The 18826-nt window shown below is 42.7% G+C and overlaps 1 long non-coding RNA gene across 1 annotated transcript in view; it reads right to left on the bottom strand.

Moving 5' to 3' along the window:
* LOC146802529 (uncharacterized) overlaps positions 1–18826 on the bottom strand; it is a 58442-nt gene that overhangs the window by 33973 nt on the left and 5643 nt on the right. The window contains exon 2 of the long non-coding RNA XR_014967408.1: positions 1339–1423. This is a non-coding gene — a long non-coding RNA (uncharacterized LOC146802529). The remainder of the gene's footprint in view (positions 1–1338; positions 1424–18826) is intronic.

Raw genomic sequence — 18826 nt, 5'->3', positions numbered from 1 at the left:
AATAATAGACATAAGCTATAAAGGATGAAAGGTCATAGACAAATAAATGGAAATTGTAACTAAAAGGGTGAGGACAATATAAACATGAAATGAAAACCAATTCATAAGTTAGGACTCCTAACTTTACTACTCCTAAACTGAGAAAAATCCTAACTATAAGACTTTCGGTATTCACAGAAGCCATTTAGGAGTCCTAAAGTTAGGACTCCTAACTTCTGTGAATACTTAAATGAGTAAATGCCTTATGTGAATACCAAAATGAGTAAGTGCCTTCTGTGAATACCAAAATGGTAGTAAGTTTAGGATTTTGTCTTAAGTTAGTTCTGTGAATCGGGCCCAGTCCTTCTAACCCGGCTAATTACCATACTATATCATTGATAGATAGTAATGCAAAACGTATGGGTTGGGTTTTACTAAATAGGCTTGAGAACGGGCAGATGAAACAAAACCTTTGGCGGAAGTTCAGTAAGGTTTTAGGAAGGAGAGGGGAACCCTTGACCCATATCTGAACCTGAGCCTAATAGCGGCAAAATATACAATTGCAAAGACACACCATCTCAACATGGCATTTATGGACTTGTCTGCCACATTTGATTGTGTTTCACACAGCATATTGTGGTCAATTATGGAGACGATGGGTGTAGAGAAATCGATGATAGATTTCATAAGACAACTCTACACCGATGCAACAGCTTCAGTTTGATATGGGATCGAAGGGGAGTGTACTAAATCTTTTAAGATAGAGAAAGGACTCAGACAGGGGTGTGTACTGGCCCCTTTCTTATTCACTCTTCATACGAACAATCTGAACAAAGCCCTAATGGAAAAGATTAATGATGTTCCAAAAGTACAGGAAACCACCCTTCCGATCCTATTATATGCGGATGACGCTGTTTTATTGGTTCGCGCCCCACTGGCTCTTCAATCACTTATAGAACAATATACGACCTTCATGTCCAATTTAGACCTGAAGGCTAACAAAAAGAAAACCTTAATTTTGACCATAGGAGGAACTCTAAATAAGCCGCCTAGTTTCTATCTAGGTGGGAATAAGATTGAAAAAGTTGATCATTTCAGTTATCTTGGCGTACTTTTCGATTCCAAATTGTGATGGAAAGAGATGAATCAAGACAGAATAAACCATCTAGGTAGGAGTATAGCTGGAATGTTCAGATTTTCTAAAAAACTGGGAGCCAAACCTATACAAGAAATGGCTAAAGTTTATCTTGCAAAAGCAAAATCGATAGGTACATAAGGGGCAAGCGATTTGGGGGACAGTAGTTGTGGGGGGACTACAAAAGATGGAAGATACATTTGTGAAAAGATTACTGTCCGTACCTGAGGCATGTTCAACCTTCAGAATTTATCTCCCTTTTATTTGTGACACTATCAAAATGGCTCAGCTCTTACTGTGGTTATCAATCTGGAAACGCAAAACAGTACCGTTAAACCACATTATTTTAAAAGATGTGATGAAGTTAGATTATGTTCTTAAAATTCCATGGATATCTTTTTTTTTTTTTTTAAATTTATCCATGAAGCAATGGTTACATATTTTTATATCTTACATACCAATGCATACAATTTTCAAATAAATCAAGCTTCGTTCAAGACAGGAAAAAAAAACAAAAAAACAAAAGAAAGAGAAAGCAACACAGCAACAAGGGTAGGAGGGCATGTACTGAGAGCGGACAGAAATCAGAATAAGTATCCACAAATTCCCCTTCACATTAGGCTACTATTCTATCAGTGGCCCCCAAATCTTTCGGGCCCTTGCCCTTCCGCTCCTCCCTTTACATTTATACAAAGCCATCTCTAAATTAAATATATGGTAAAGTCTAGCGTACCAAGCCTGATAGGTTGGCGGATCTACATCCTTCCACATAGTGGCAATCAATATGCGATAGATAGCTGTCACCATAAAACATAAGTAAACTTGCCGATGTTCTATCTGTAGTCTTTCATCAAATCCAAGTATCAACATGGTTGAAGTTAAAGATACTGCTCGCCCCAGATTTTTACATAAAAACCGTTCGATACCTTCCTTCAAACCATCCAATTTACAACAATCAGCAAACATATGAGTTATATCGGCTGGGCCCTGATCACACCTGGGGCACTTATTATTATCCCTTTTCCCCCATGCCCAGAGTTTAGCCGGAGTAAAATAGAGTCTAAACACCGTTTTAAAAGTTTGGGCTTTAAGATTAGCAGTCAAAAAGTTTTTTTTAGACAATTCAAGTAATCTACTGATGTCTGCATCCGGATTGTCTAATTTAACCGCCCATGCACTTTCTACTTTAGAGATATCATCCGTTGTGGCCTCCATCAATATTGTATACACATCCTGTACTCGATATTGTTTTTTGTTAAATATTCTAGTAGTGGGATTCGAGCCAGGTTAATAGGTTGCAAGGCCAATTTAATTATAATCTCCCTGACTTGTATGTATTTAAAAATAGTGCTAGAATCTATCCCATATCGTTCCCGAAGATCCCCAAATGAGGCCATCCCATTCAGGTCGGTGATATCTCCTATATTTTTTATCCCTGCCTTTTCCCATGCTCTACCTATATTGTCATAAAATAGCGCCGGGACGGCCGAGGACCGCCACAGCAATATATATCTTTGAATTCTGGGTATTTCCATGTTTTTACCAATCTTCCGCCATATATTCCAGGCAGCTCTTATAATCTTAAAACGTGATTTTTATAGTAGCTGCCTTCCAGCTGCCTTAAGGCTAACCCTGATGCTAGTTTGCCAATTGCTAGTTCATAAATAGATGGTAGAGTATCATTATCAACCTCCACTACCCTGGCCTGATCCCAAGTCCGTGGCCTGAATAAAATACTCATATGTTGCAGCATTACTGCCCAGAAATAATATACAAGATTAGGGACTGCCAGCTCCCCCCCCCCCCGATGTTGCGGTAAAGTCATAGATTTTAATGATCTTCTGATTTTCCCATATCCCCATAGAAATTGACTAAACATCCCCTCTGCCTGTTTAAATATCATGTTTTCCAGCTCCAAAGGTATACACTGAAATAGATAAAACACCTTAGGAAACATCGTCATTTTGATGACATTTGCTCTGCCAATAATAGATAAATGTAGGTTATCCAATCTCTTCAAATCCTCCTTCATTTTTTTAATAAGAGGCATCGAGTTTATTTCCTATATTGTACCAACCTCCGCTGTGATAGCTATCCCTAAATAAGTGGCTGACTCTATCCGACGTAAATCCTGAAATTGTGTATTTCTTGTACATACAATATGTGTTTTGTCAGTGTTTAGGCTATAGCCTGATTGTTTCCCAAATTCTACTGCAAGCCTCTCAATCTTATTTATAGGACCTAACGGGTCTGGGGTAACGACCGCGATGTCGTCTGCATAGGATAGTACTTTAGTATTATAATCCAGGGTCACTATTGGTTTGATTGCATGATCATCCAATATAGATCTAAAAAGAGGGTCTATGTAGAGGGCAAATAGAATAGGGGAGCACGGGCAGCCCTGCCTTGTCCCCCGAGTGATCTTAACCCTACCCGACTCCTTTCCCATTAGCTGTATTTTTGCATGTGCATTAAAGTACATCGCCTGAATGGCAGTTAATATTTGTGGGCCAAATCCCTTAGATCTTAAATTTTGCCACAGGTATGCCCATTCTACTTGGTCAAATGCTTTTTGCACACCCAACAATATCAAAGACATCTGTGTCCCTGTGGCTTCAGCAATGTCAAATAACGAAATAACCCTTCGGACATGGTCCGTGGTACTTCTGCCGGGAATGAAGCCGTGTTGCCAAGGACTCACTAGGGTCCCAATTATCTTAGACAATCTTAGAGCCAATATCTTGGAGTACAATTTCTCATCTGTATTAATTAAAGATATTGGCCTGTATGCGGCGGGGTCTTCCGGCTTCTTTCTCTTCTTCAGAAATATCACAATGTTCGTTTCCTGCCAAGATTGTGGTGGAACCCCCTTCTGTTGTACTGATAGGAACAAATCCAACAATAGAGGGGTCAGCTCTGTCTGTAGAGCTCTATATATTTCCATTGGGATCCCATCCGGGCCCGATGCCTTGCCTGGGGCCATCATCCTTAAAGCCTCCAAGACCTTATTCAACAAACTATCTACCTCAAGCTCCAACAGCTGGGAATCCTCATTCCCCGTTGCTATCCCTATTCCATCTAGTATCGGGTCCCTGGAGCTGTAAAGATCCTGATAAAAATCAGTAAGAACTTTTAATATCCCCGATATATCTGTAGCCATCGTTCCATCTTTCCCTCTTAATCGTATAATATTGTTTGCCGCCGCCCTTTGTTTAATGCGCAGTGCCAAGTGTTTCCCCATCATTTCCCCATACTCATAATTATCCTGTGTTGCCGTTTGAAATCTTTCCGCCCCTTTTTTATTGTAAATTCCATTAATTTTGGCCTTAATCCTAATTACCTATAACTCTAGGCTAGTTTGTACCTCTATCTGTTTATGTACTATGGCTTCCATATGTTGTCTCTCATTCAAACTCAATTCCTCTGTAAGAGCACGTATTTAATCTCTCTGTTGTTTCAGATGAAATATCCCGAAGCTTGTTATTTCACCCCTAAGCCCTGCCTTATATGCGTCCCAAAAATTTCTCTAGATGACTATATCTAATGATATCGAAAAACTGTGTGGTCCACACCCTGATATGCTCTATGAATCCTTCTGTAGCTAATAATTTTTTATCGAATATCCACTTTGAAAAGCCCTTTGTATATGCCGAGACCTCAATACTCATTACTAGTGGGTTATGGTCCGACAGAACTTTAGGGAGTCTTTTGATATGTGCTCCCTCGATGAGAGAGACTGAGGCCAGAAAATAATCAAGTCTGACATATTTCCTGTGTGGGTATGAAAAGTAAGTAAAACCTGGGTCCCCTATTTTTTTACAAGACCACATATCTAACAGCCCATGGCTGTCAATAAGAGCATTTAAAGCTTTAAAAACCTGAGGTTTCCTCCCTGTATACCCTCCCTTTCCCCATCCCCCGGTGTCTACATGAATATTCAAGTCCCCACATATAATTAAAGGTGTAGGCCAGGCCTCTAATTCAATCTCCAACTTTGACCATAAATCTGCATCGTCGATATTGGAGCTATACACTGTGCAGATAGTACATTGGTTTGGTATGAAGGCAATGTCCCACCACCCCCATTTATCCAACCTAACTTGTTCAATAGGTAAAAGTCGCTGAGAAACATGTATAGTCACTCCTCTCGTATTGGTGGACTGAGATGAGCAAATAACCTGAGAATACCCCGGTATAATATTAATCCCTCTTTTCTGCCAGGGAATGTGAGTCTCTTGCTGACATATAATGTGGGCCCCTAGTACTCGCAACATCTCCCCAGCCCTATTTCTTTTACCTCTATCATTTAATCCACCAATATTAATTGTGGATATAGTCAGCCTACCCATATTATTATGTTTTTCCTTTTCCCTCCTTTTGCGACTTCCTTGATACCTGTAGTGCCCTTTCAGCCACTCTTTTGGCCTCCTTCGAATGTAACTACTGCCACTGCCACTGGTACATCTTGTCTTCTGTCTACCTACCTTGCTTTCCTGGAATTTCTGCTTTTTACCCCACTTACCCACCCCTGCCCCCCTCCCTGCACCCTATTCCCTACCCACCCATCCCCCCTTCCTGCTATGTATGGCAGCAGACCTCTCTAGGTCTGTATGTGATGAGCGGTGACCCATTCCCTCGTGACGGCATACCAAAACATTTTATACTTTAATCTCATCTATGTGTCCTTCCTAGACCGGGACAAGCCATCAGCTTTTCAGAAACCAAAAAAGCAGTACTTTTACCCTAGTTTCTAAACATTTTTACTCAGATTCTTCAAACTTAATAAAGTTGCTATATCTGTATGATTATCCAGATAATCTTAAAACCATTTGAAGAAAAAAATAGCTTAATCAAAACTCTGGGCATTAATGTTCGCTATGAGAGAGAAGAGACAAAATCAGACAAATAGAATAATTCACCCCCCGGTGTTCAAGAATTCCTTAGCCTTAATTTCAGATATAAAAAACCGGGTTTGATCTTTCCAAATGACTTTCAGTCGAGCCGGGTTGAGAAGAAAGGCCTGCGCCCCCTTCTCTTGGAACTGGGAAATCAATTGCCGTAGACGCCATCGTCGCTCCACTGTCACGTGGCAGAAATATGGCCTAGTGAAAAAGGCAAATCCATCAGCCACCCGCTGTGCTTCTAGTCTTGCCTTCTCAAACACATTCTGTCTCAGCAAAAAGTTCCCGAAATACACCAGAAGCGCCCGAGGTTTGGCGTCTGGGCAAGCTGGCTGTCGAATATTAAAGGGGACTCGATGTGCTCTTTGCACTTCTTGTGCCGAGTTCCATCCTGCCAGCTCAGGAAAAGACTTCTCCAAAAGCTGGACCATGAAGAGGCGTGCATCAGGCCCTTCCTTCCCCTCCGGAATTCCAAGAAAGCGTATATTATTCCTTCTTTGTAGATTATCCCGTTCCTCTAATTTCCACTGAATGTCAGTAAGTTTTTCCTCGTGCGCTATAGTTAGACCTCTTGAGCCCGCTATATCTTCTTCCAGTGCAGCCGTCCTTGTTTCCAACTCCGTCATCCGAGCACTTATATCATTACAGGTTTTTGCAATTTTTCTAACCGCACACTGAAGTTTCCGGTTAGCGTTCTGTGAGCGCTTGCTTTCTAATCGGGCTTCTTCCCTATGTGCCATTACACACTGCAGTATGGACTCTAGGGTGGGAGAGGGTGCCGGAGGCTCTTCTAGGGCTATTTCTGAATTGAGCTGATTACTAACCCCCACCAATTGATCTCCCGTAGAGTAATCCCATCTAAGATCCGTTTGTTTGGAGTTCCCCGCTCTCCCAGACCGAGGGTATGTTTTCCTGATGGATGTAGTCCGACCCCTAACATCCGTACCCGAAATGCTATCTTCCTCGCTTGACTCTGAATTTGTCCCGTGGCCTGAGCCTAAACCGGACCAAGTGACATCGGAGAGTGAGAAAAAGTAATTTGCTTCATTTGCTTCCGAATCAATATCCTTCTCCTTACCCGCCTGCAGTGCCCTGCGAGGCTTGAGGGGACCTTTAAGATCACTTTCAATCCCCCTTATGATTTGTAGCCTTTGGTGATGCCCAGAACCTTCCTCTTGTTGATTTGACGTTTCACTTGCCATTTCACCTAATGAGTCAGTATGCATTATGCCACAAGTTAGCCCTGACTCCAGCATATTCTCTTTATCTGTAGGAGCCAGCATATTAGCATGTACCTGTACCTGCGCCTCTATTTCCCCTGGTTCAGGTATTTCCCCATGGCCCAGCGGCGGCTTACCCATCACATTTAGTTCATTGAGTCCGTCCTCCTTAGCCGAGACAATCTCGATGAGCTGCTCCTTTGGAAGACCGGAGGCTGAACTGCTCCCTGTGCCCCAGAACAAGTCGATAATTGAGGTGGGCCGGTGGGGCTGGGGCTGCGCGCCCACAGCCCTCCCCTTCCCATCCAGAGCATTCTCCGGGCGTACTCGCGGCCGGCGTCCCTGAGCCACCATGGAGGGCGCCGGTGCTAAATCTGTCTGGCTCTGTTGCTACTGGGATTGCTGTGGTTGCTTGACCGGGGCCGATTGCACGGGTCCTCCTTTGTCCTTTGCACCCGTCTTTGGAGCCATGACGACCGTGTCCTTATCAAAGATCGGACGACCTCCGCCACTCCAGCGCTGAATCCGCGCAAATTCCTGCTCCAGACCGCGGAAGCCTGTGATCAGCTGCTCCGCGATACGTGCCAGCACCAAAGCCCCTCGTCTAATCCCTGGTAAGTACTGCACTGTCTGCTCCATCCCCAATGAATTCTTTGTGACAGTAATTCCGGTCTGGTAGTACGCCATTTAGGTATCCTGCATCTGGGCTTTACTTTACTTTGACTCGCCATCACAGAGGAGGTCACCTATGACCGACTACCACTCGGTCGCTATCTTGCCTCCCAATAAATTCCATGGATATCTTATGTTAAAGAATCTTTTATTTCGCAGGATTTGGGGGATCTGTATACAACACCAACATTAAGCAAAAGCTTCCCTAAAAGTAAGTTGAAAGAAATCTTCATGGAGAAATGTAACAGGGACAGATGGGGGTGTCATAAAGGGAAAAGTACAGTTTTGATATATCAAGCCTTACCAAGAGCACAACGTGGCTATTTGCCATACCTTTCCTTTGTAGAGAATTCCCGGCATCATTTTATTTTGATGAGATTTTGTCTGAACTATATGCCGCTTATACTGGGTTATCCTTCTGAACGTATACTCAATAAGCCATCTTTTCCTCTGCCCCTGTGATGGGAAGTCTAAACAAACTATTTTGCACACATCATTTTTTTTAAACCGCTGAACGGAAGAAATGTATTATGCCGTTGGTCCGGAAATTTAATCTGCGATATTTTAAGGAGACATTACTGGTTCTTCAAAATCTAGAAACCCCATTTGTATGGAATGCAATTGCCTCTTATCTTTTGGCAGTTTTAAAAATTGCGTGAAGTCGCAAATATACGAATAACTGAAAAAGGGATGCGTGTGATGACTGCTTTAAAAGGACTCCCTATGCTGTAAACACGCACTGAACATAAAAATATAAATTATGTGTCAGATTTTAAATTGAAATGATTTGGCAGCTATGTTTTTAAATGGCAATAGTGGTATATTATGACTTATATGGTCTTTATTAATAATGAACCCTCCTTTTATATAATTGTATAACATTGTAATTGATCTGATTACTGTTTTGGATTATATTGCACTAACTTTTAAAGTTTCATATGTATGGAATTAATTTTGTCACATGTACTTTTATGCATTCTATATTTTGAAATGCGAAATAAAGTTAAAGAAAGAAAGGTGAGGACATCAACATTCTTTAACATTTCAATATACATTGAAAACTGATAATACCAGCTGTTCAGGTCTTTGCTATATATTTAGGTGGCCTCTAATAGTTTAACTTGTCACACTTGTTGCAGGGTGATGGTTATTACTTGTGTTGGTATTGACATTAGCTGCGCTGGCTTGGCAATGGGTAGTGCGAGATGCAGTGGCCTTCTGAGAAGGTCCCAGTTCCTTGAAGTCAATTCTCTGTCTGGGGTTATCAAGGCGTCGTGAACAACAAATCCATACAGTTCTGGCTGACCATGGTGTTGCGGGACAGCTATGGTGTCGGGAAGACCCGCAAAACAGAACCTTTTATAAATTCAGGGCATTGTCGACCTCTCGATTAGCCCCGAAGTGCTGGCATCCGTAGGCGTCACTTCCGGTGGTCGGTGCAGGAGTCGTCAGGCCCTTGAAGTCACACAAATTGCAGATCAAACTCCTTGCAGTTGAAGTCGGAAGTGCCAGCATCAGCAGGCGCCAGGGCTGTGGTACGAAGTGCAGCAGTGTGGGGTGCGGTGCCTTTGGGTCACGGTGCAGGCAGCAGTTTGGTGACGGTCGTCCAGCAACATCGGTGAGAGAAGGGCTGCAGTGCAAAGTGATGCGGTGCTCGTCGCTTTGCTGGCGGGTCACAGTACATACAGCTGTGGCGTTGTTGCTGAAGCTCTGTCGTCAGCTGACAAACTGGATTCAATGGCACTGCAGTCGATAGGCCAAGGCTGGGGTGCGGTGAGGACGGTGCATTGTGTAACTTACGAGCGGTGCCCTCGAACCATGGTGAAAGCAGTGGCTTTGATGTTGGCGTGGAGCTGTGTCATCAGGGATGCCACAGAGGCATCATGAAGCAAGGTGGTGCAGAGTGCAGTGCCCACTGGTCGTGGTGCAAGCAGCGGCTCGGTGGCCACGTTGAGTGGCGTCATCGGTAAGAACAGGGTTGGGGTGGAAAGTGCTGCTTCAGCAACGGTGTCGTTGACGGCATCAGGTTGTTTTTTCTTCTGTTGCAGCACAAAATACACAGTCCCCAGTGCTGGTAACAGATGAACTTGAAGTGTTTACTGTTCCTGAGACTTCTTGAACAGGGGGAAAGCTCTACCTCAAGCCCTTGGAGAAACTCACAAAAAGAAGTTGCAGAAAGTTCAATCCAGTCCTTTCACTGCCCAAGACAGAAACTGCCACTACAGGTCAGCACAGCAAAGCAATCAGCAAAGTGGTAGTTCCTCCTCACAGCTTCTCCAGCTCTTCTTCTTGGCAGTCTTCGTGGTCCAAAAGAGTTCTAAAGTTCTGGTGTCTGGGCCCTTATATTTCTAGTCAAAATTCATTTGTAATCTCAGGCAGAGAGTGTCTGTGCTTAGTCCAAACCAGTATGGTCCTCTCTGGCCGAGCTTCCCAGCAGGAGGTGGAGACAGCATTGTCTACAGCAGACCAGGCCCAATCAGTTGCAAGGAAATCTCCTCCCACTACTCTAAATGCATTTCATTTCTATCCAGCCCAGCCCTGACTCATCCAGGAAAGGCAGGACACACCTCAACCCTCCCCAGTGGCTGTCTGAAGAGAATGCACATCCCCAGCCCTTACTACTCCAAAGCCAGACAGTCAATCCACAACCTCAGCAGAGAAACACAGGATGGCTAAGCAAGAAAATACATACTTTCTAAAAGTGGTATTTTCAAACAGAAAAAAAAATCATCTTTACTAAGAGATGCATTTTTACATTCTGTGTCCAGGTATACTAAACTCCATTTCCCTATCGTGTCCCAATGAGAAGTTATACTTATACTTATAAGATGTTATAAGTGAAAGTCCTATTTTACCCAATGGGACAGATAGCCGTTCCATAGTGAAAAACGAAATACACTTTAATTCATTACCAGGACATGCCACACACCTTAGTATACGTCCTACCTTAAACACACACAGCACTCTGCCCACAGGGCTACCTTGGGCCTGCCTTAGGAGTGACGTATATGTAAGAAAAGGAAGGATTAGGGCCTGGCAAAGGGTGCACTTGCCAGGTCGACATGGCAGTTACAAACTGCGTGCAGACTTTACAGTGGCAGGCCTGAGTTACCTTTACAGGGCTATGTCTGTGGGTGGCACAATCAGTGCTGCAGGCCCACTAGTATCGTTTGATTTACAGGCCCTGGCACTCCCAGTGCATGGTACTAGGGACTTACTAGAAAATCAAATATGCCAATCATGGAAACACCAATCCATAACACAATTTACAACGGGAGTACTTGCACTTGAACAATGAACAACAGTGAGAAAGTGCTTAGAGACACTAAACTAGCAAAATCAGAGTCAAAACCAGGAGGTCAAAGAGCAAAAAGGGGGAAACATGCCAAAATGTGCCAGGTCTCACATAAACCCTGTAGTTTTTTTAAATTGTATGGTTTGCAACTTGAAGATGTTATTTTCACTCCACGCCTCAAGATAAACTGAAAGCATCTGATATTCATAAATGCACACACTTACACAAGCAAATGCTCGCTAATAAAAGTTTCATGACCATCTTATTTACAAGACAACCCTCCCGTCATCACGCAACAACATTTTGTTGCATTAATCTGCAAGGAAACAGGGTGCACTGGGAGTGCACACACATACATGTGACCTGCAGCTTCCAACACACAGATCACATAAACAAGACAGGAGAAGGAAACATAACAATCAACAAATGTACATGGCCTGCACCTTCTATGACTATTTAGTACCCAGATAATTCAAGTTTCTTACCTTCTTAACCTGCTCACTCTTTCTGTGTTTCAGTCCTCCTTCTGTAATCTGATCCATACAGACCAACACACACTTCACTGAACAAATTTTGGACCTTATAACCCCTGAATCTGTTCAACATACCCATCCCACCTTAATCCACAGCATTTATCCAACATCACTTCATTAAATAGATGCCTTTTCAATTATCGTATCACTGCTTCAATTTTAAACCTATGGATAGATGTCAACCAGATAGGAGAATTAACCTGCCACTTGCAGGAATTTGGGTTTTTGGTTAAAAGGGGTGTTAACCCTTCTCAAGTAGAAACCACAGCACCATCAGGGTGAACTACAAGAGTAACTCAATTATCCTACACTTACCCCTCTGGTAGCTTGGCAAAAGAGCAATTAGGCTCAATTTAGATGCAATGTGTTAAGTATTTATGCAGCACTCAAATTAAGTCAACCAATTTAAAACTGAATTTGTCACCTCTGATCGTAATCCATTTTCCAGCAACATGCATTTCTGGAAGAGATACATCTATGATATCTTCATGATCTCAATAGGTTGCACTGACATCTTGAAGCATTTCATAAGTAGCACTGTTAATATTGATAAATACAATGTTGATAAATATCATGATGTATGTGCGTAGAGAAACAAACTCGCATTGCTGTTGTCTAATCTACCGGATATGACCTCCCCATCATCCCTGAGTCATAAAAACGTGAATAGGCAGGCCGTGGGACCTAGGCCTGAAGCAACTGATTGACAGATCAAAGGTGGGGTGACATGAAACCTTAGAAAAACAGGCGGGCAGTAAAACCCAGATCGATCCCACAGATAGGCAGCGACACCACAATGGTCTCAGAAGATTGGCCCCAATAAAACACTTTTGGCCAAAGGGGCACACATTCTCAAAAAAACATAAAGTTAGTTGCCACATCAAGAATGTTAGGAACACTCAGCCATTCAGAACACAGCATGCACACTACGCGCAGTGATCACCCGCTCCCCATGCTTGTCATCTGGACACGTACCAATTGGTCCCACATTGTGTCTATGCAAGGTCAAAACCTATCTGCACTTCTAATCAATTACCATATTTATGGCCCCATGACTAGGCCCAGATTTCTGTTTTCAAAGGATTGTACTAATTGCTTTATGACGCTTGATGTAACGTATAAAAAGACAGCTGAAACCAATGTGCTTTGAGACAGTCTTTGGATCCCGACTCTGTTGCATGCTCTCCCGGCCGCTGCGTTTAATTAAACCAACTGTTCTTGTTTAGCCAAACACCTCTTGTGTTTTATTCTTTCAAGGTAAATTCATATTTGAGCAACAGAACCCAGCCTCATTTCAAATGCACGTAAAACAGTGACTCTAGTAGCCTACTCTTCCTAGATCTTAGAATTAAATACAAAGGAAACCACATCATCATCTACCTTAACAGGAAATCAACAGAGCATAACCCTCTTTCAAAGTACACAAATTTCCATCCATGAACACTCAGAGATGGCCTTCCATTGGCCAATTCCTGAAGCTCCATAGGAACTGTACAGTGTAACGAGACTTCTTCAAAGAAGGTTCTATACTAAGCAAAAACTCTCAGAAAGGGGGTATCTGTAATGTTTGATTAAGACATTCATGGAAAGGGCATTTTATAGCCCTAGATAAGTCATTCTGCAACCAACACAGAGATCTTTTATTGATAAAACTGCCTGTGTTACCAGGTTCTGCCCTGACACCAACAAAAGTGTCAAGGTAATCAAGAAACACTGGTCGATTCTCAAAAATATGTAAGGCTTCAATGAGCTACAATTATTTTCATATTTTGTTCAATGCAACTCTCATCCACTAAAATCAAAAGAAACTACCCTATCTTCCTAGGGACTAGAATCAAAAAGGTTCATTTTAAATGTGGCAACTGCACAGTGTGTCAGTTCACTAAAAACACTAGAGCACTCAGACATGGCAACACAGAAATCTCCTTACAGCACTATACTATTTGTGCTTCTAGTAATGTAATCCTCTGCAAACTGTGCCCCTGTTTTTGATTTACATTGGACAGATATCCTAATAAGTAAAGGCCAGGGGGCTTATTTATGAGCCCTTGCATCACTTTTACGCCGCCGGTGACGCACCAGCAGGGTAAAAATGTGCGCCATATTGCGTCATATTTACAAAGTGACGCATCTAGGTAGTTGTGTCACTTTGTAAACCCCTGCGCCACATTATACCTGCGTCAGGTATAATATATGCAGGATGGGCGTTTTGCCGCAAGTAAGCCTCGTGGAAGTGACGCAGTGAAATCTATGAGATTTCACGACGTCACTTCTAGGACGCAAATGCGTCAATATCTTACGCCTGCCACACAGCAGGCATAAGAGTGAGGCAGGTACATTTTAAATGGGACTTGCCCATGTGAAATGACCCATTGATGGAGTTGCGTCACTTTTGTGACACACTCCAGCAATGCGTCATTTATGCGCCTAAAGATACGTCAGAAATACTGACGTATCTGTACCTCCTTGCGACATGATGCATCATACTGTAAATATGAGGCATTCAGCATGTCGCAAGGAGGGCACAATGAAAAGTGACGCATCGCTGTTTTCATGCTGCTATGCGTCACTTTTCATAAATGAGGCCGCAGGATTGGCCAACATAGGATCTGCTCTTGATGTGGCAACGGAATCATCTCATTGGTACAACACGTTTTGGAACATCATCACACTGCTGGCAATGTGAAATGGCAAGTCTTTGAAAAGGCTCGACCATCACCAAGAGGTGGGGACACACCATATATCTTACAACCACTGGATTGAAAATGGATTGGCAAAAGTGATTCCATAAAAAACTGACTTAACTCCATAGAGGAGTGGCGCAAAATATTTTCACTTATGAATTAATGACTCATTCCTGAACCCCTAAGACTCATTTACTTACAGCTTCACCCCGTGGAGTGGTCTTTACCACCTCCAGGCAATCGAAAGATCTACCCTGATCTGGTTTCTTTGTACCACAGCACCACACAATACACAACTATCGTTTGGCCTATGTTGCCTACCTAAAGAGACTTCCAGCTGATCTTTATTTTTCTTTGCCCGAATGTAACTCCTCATTGAGCATACAATCATTTATGTATTTCATGTAAATCTCATTGTTGCTGTGTTTATCACTGATCTTATCTCTGTCACCTTGTTTTTTAATTAATTAGCCCTCACTATGTCACTACAGAGCATTGGTATTCAACGTTGCTGGTCAGTAACCAACTATGGCTGTCTTTTGTCTCATTTTTGCTCTTCTTTCACTGATTCCCTATTCTTATATCCTGTTATCATGTTCTCTACCTCTCCAACAATGCGTTGGCCTTCTGACATTGCTGTTTATTAAAACATTGTATTGTGTATTATTGTGACTCGCTGTATTACTCATGGTACTCCCGTCTCACTCCTGCAATTCCATTAGACAGGTTTTACCCACGTTTGCACTGCTCAGAGCCTCCCCTGAGACAATCTCTGCCTCTCCTCTCATGCTGTGACCATGCCCCCTTTCCACTAGGATGTGGCATGACCCAAGCCTCGTTATGGTGGCTCCGCCATATCTGTAGTCTGAACACAGTGTCTCGCAGCATGAAGACACTGACGGTTAACTACGAGTGACTCTCCTGTCACACAGTTCTCATTGCTTTGCCGCTTTCCAACTTCTATTGGAAGTTCCTAAATCTGTTCCCCTTGGGGGCTCCATGCATGTAGAGTAGTAGCTCTACTCCTGGGTAATTGTGTACTACCCGTCATGTTGTATTTTCCCAAATTAGGACTATTTTTTCCTTAACTTGCCCATTCATCATACATTTTCAGGTACAGTCCCCGTGAGCATCATGAGTTTTCTTTCTCACTTTTTGATTGAAATTTCAAATACTTGCGGGGGCAGATTTACTAGAAAGTAACGCATCTGTAAAGATGCGTCACTTTCTCTGCGCCACCCTGAGAAACCCTTGCACCACTATGGATGCGCTGTATTTAGAATACCGCGCACCATGGCGCAAGGATTGACAGATGCGTCCGGAATTCAGACGCATCTGTTGACGCAAAATTCACGCATTGCTGGAGTTGTGTTGCACGCACGGCGCAACTCCAGCAATGCAGGGGGAGGCCTATCCTCATTGTGCTGCGTCACTCCTTATGCCTGCTTCAAGCAGGCGTAAGAATTTGACGCAGTGGCATCCTAGAATTGGCACAGTGAAATCTTGTAGATTTCTCTGTTTCACTTCTACACAGCTTTTTTGAGTTGGAACTCCCGCCCTGCATACATTATACCTGCCGTAGGTATAATGTGGCGCAGGGCTTTACAACGTGACGCATCTCCCTAGATGCGTCACATTGTAAATGGGCCTCATTTTTACGCTGCTACTGCGTCACAAAAAGTGACGCAACGGCAATGCAAAAATGACGCAAGGGGCTTGTAAATCTGCCCCGCAGTCTCTAATAAATAGCACAGGTGCTCCTGAACACTGCTCGCTGCTCAGCTTGGTAAGTCCTTCTGCACTTCTCCTCCACTATGTAGTCATCCAGCACACTTACCTGAATATCTCCTTACCATGTTTCCTGAATTAGCCATAGGAGTTCACATTGAGATACACTTTCGCTTAACCAGCTGCTAATTGTTTCAGACAGGAACTGCTTTCTGCTTATCTCTCACAGTTGCCAGTATGTATTTTAGACCTTTCCACTACTTTGGAATGATATGTTTCATTTGCAGCGCTAACTCTATTCCTTACTATAAGTTCTTGAGGTCATCGACAGTCCTGATCAGACCCTTTTACCTTTCCATAGGATCGAAATGGTGTCAATGTCCTTACATATAGACCATTGTTTGAAATAACACTGTGCTATTTCCACAGTGTCATTGTACGTTTTAGAAATACATATTTGATATGGCTTTCAGTTATTGTTTTTTTGCACTTGTGGTATTGCGTACTTGTTACAATATCTTCCCTCTTTGGCTGAAAATATTTAATATTTTTCAAACTTAAATTGAATTCAGATGAATTTGAAGTATGGTCTACATGCTGGTCTCATTTCTTCATATATTGAATCTTAACGGCTATTTTTACTGTCTGATTTTAATTCCTTCATTTGAGTTTCATGTGAACACTTGTCTAAACCTTAAGTGATAAAGAATGTAGTGGGAAGTACCGCAAAGTCAGGCTACCCGACAAAGCACCCTGGGCTGATCGGCCAACAGGTAGGCCCCAGTTTTGATGAAAATTATTTTAAGTCCCAAGTTTTGGCTTTTGGTGGTTTGGGTATCCTTAACACCTGGACACCATTGAAGGGCGGGACTAACTTCAGACAGGGTCCATGTGCATGTTCCAAGTTGTTGGAGCATTTCATGTCCCTGTATCTCAGAGCAGGAGGCCTGCCATCTAGCCTTTGGAGTCACTCTGGTACTACTTGCATCAAGCAGCAAGACAGGCTTCAAGCAGCAGAACAGTCCTTCGAGGGTTTGAGGCAGGCTTCAAGCAGCAGGGTAGTTTTCTGGTGGCAGCTGGGCTGTCCTCTGAGTACAAAGCAGGCCTTAAGCAGCAATGCAGTCCCCTAAAGTACAAGATAGTCCTTCTGGGAGTCCTCTGCAGGTCCAGGAATAAACTGAAGAGTAGGCCTAAGGGTCCTATGTTTATCCCTGTTGCCAGCTTAAAAGTGGAAGAAACTCCCCCCCCCCCCCAACAGATGTTTCTGGAATTTCCACCTTCCTGCCCAGGCTTCAAGAGGTCTATGGTGACAAAGACTTGTGTGAAGTTCTTTGTGAGTGTGCTACAGCAGCTTCCTTGAAATGTAATTGGGGCAGGGAAGAGCTCTGTTCCGCACATCCTGCCAACCCCTAGTCCCCCTTTGTCTCACAGTCTGGGAGGAATACACAAAGGCCAACTGCCATGCTAATCACGGTCATGCGAGTTGTGATGTAAAATCCAACTTTACCATTAAAAAGAATTTCAAAATACAATTATTTTTAAACTGAATGTGAAATTTCTACCTTTTCCCACCAAAAGTCTTCACTTATTAAATGTAATAACGTAATCCGGTGTATCATATAGAGATATAGGCGTTGAAATCGTATAAGACTAATGTAGTTCAGAACAAGTAAAACCTTGATTACATGTCCCACTTAAAAAAATATATATATATCCTGCCCTCTGGGCTAGATGTGGCCTATCCTAGGGGTGACTTGTATATATTTAAAAGGGAGGTTTAGGCCTGGCAAAAGGTTTATTTTGCCAGGTCAAATTGGCCACACAAAACTGCAATGGTAGATCTGGGACAGGTTTTGAAGGGCTTCTTAAGTGAGTGGCACAATAAGTGCTGCAGGCCCACTAGTAGCGTTTAATGTATAGGTCCTGGGTACATGTTGTACCACTTTATTAGGGACGTTTAAGTAAATTAAAAATCAAATTTGGTGTAATCCAATTTTACCATGTTTAGAGGAGGGTGCAAAAGCACTTTAGCACTTGTTAGCAGTGGTAAAGGGCACAGAGTCCCAAAGCCAACAAAAATGAATGTCAGCGAATAGGAGGGGAGAAAGCAAAACCTTTGGGTCAGGATCACCAAAGGACTGTCAGGTCTGACACCACTCCTTCAAAGACATTTGAGGAAGGCCCGCCAAAATGAACTCCGAAAACTCTCAAACTCCCATCATCCCAGATCAGATCTCAACTCACGTTTATACATATTCAACAAAGCAATGAAGAACATTACAGAATACAGTGCTCCACTGAAAACATGACCCTGAAAAATAAAAACGTTGGCACTGTGGCACACCTAACATATTTTAGAGAAGAAGCTACAAGACAATTATTTAAAAAAGCAAAGAAAGCATTCACGATTGATCAAGGTACCCAAGGGACTCTCCCAGCTCAATACACTCACAACATAAATTCACACTGTTAAAGTTGCCTTTCACAAGTCTACCATCAAGGAACCAACTATGAGAAGTAAAGCAATCTTTAGGGCTGTCAAACATTGCTTCAACCTGTTACCAGACAATCCAATCTCTAAATTATTCAACAAATGTGTGACTATAAATCATTTCTTCACTGACACAATGAACAAAATAGGATCTGACAAGATGAAAATACATCTCTTTAAAGAGACTT

This window comes from Triturus cristatus, chromosome 8, assembly GCF_964204655.1.
Source record: "Triturus cristatus chromosome 8, aTriCri1.1, whole genome shotgun sequence".
NCBI classification, from domain to species: domain Eukaryota; kingdom Metazoa; phylum Chordata; class Amphibia; order Caudata; family Salamandridae; genus Triturus; species Triturus cristatus.
This window is presented reverse-complemented; position numbering and strand designations above follow the sequence as displayed.